Source organism: Schistocerca americana, chromosome 2, assembly GCF_021461395.2.
Source record: "Schistocerca americana isolate TAMUIC-IGC-003095 chromosome 2, iqSchAmer2.1, whole genome shotgun sequence".
NCBI lineage: Eukaryota > Metazoa > Arthropoda > Insecta > Orthoptera > Acrididae > Schistocerca > Schistocerca americana.
Window position 1 is genome coordinate 1048090460 of NC_060120.1, and position 930 is coordinate 1048091389.

Genomic DNA, 930 nt, shown 5'->3' on the forward strand with positions numbered 1-930 from the left:
TCCTTCCTGACGTTTTGTTGCCTACTGTGGGCAACATCTTCTGAGGAAAACAGGGGTAAGCTAGAGGGAGAGACGGGTGATATACAAGTACAAGGCACTCCGTCTTCAGGCCACGAGTGGCCTACCGGGACCATCCGACCGCCGTGTCATCCTCAGTGGAGGATGCGGATAGGAGGGGCGTGAGGTCAGCACACCGCTCTCCCGGCCGTTATGATGGTAATCTTGACCGAAGCCGCTACTATTCGGTCGAGTAGCTCCTCAACTGGCATCACGAGGCTGAGTGCACCCCGAAGAACGGCAACAGCGCATGGCGGCCTGGATGGTCACCCATCCAAGTGCCGACCACGCCCGACAGCGCTTAACTTCGGTGATCTCGCGGGAACCGGTGTATCCACAGCGGCAAGGCCGTTGCCACAAGTACAAGGGCCAACATGAAATAATAAGAGTTGAAGACTAAGGCGGCAGTGCTCGGATTTGAAGGGTGCAATACAGGGATGTAGACTTCCGCCCCCACTGTTCAGTCTATACATGGAAAAAGCAATGATGTAAATAAAAGACAGGTTCAATAGTGGAATTAAAATTCAAAGTGAAAGGATGTCAATTACAAGATTCGTCGATGACATTGCAATCCTGCTGGAAAGCGAAGAAGAATTACAGGATCTGCTGAATGGAATGAACAGTCTACTGAGCACAGAAGATTAACTGAGAGTAAATCGAAGAAAGACGAAGTACTGCGACGTCATTTTCTTTAATGACTGCTGAAGACGTCGTCTTTCGATGTTCAATTCTCCGTTTCGAAATTGTTTGAAGTAGCTCAATACGGCAAAGTGATGCCGACGCTCTTATGGAAGCACATGATTCTTTCCTTTGGTGTATGGATTTACAGAACAAATGGTTATTAATCTCCTTTCTGCAACATCTCTTCATGCT

The 930-nt window shown here is 48.5% G+C and overlaps 1 pseudogene; it reads right to left on the reverse strand.

Annotated features, from left to right (window-relative positions):
- Window positions 1–295: 295 nt before the first annotated feature.
- On the reverse strand, window positions 296–413 carry LOC124597113 (annotated as a pseudogene).
- Window positions 414–930: the final 517 nt, after the last annotated feature.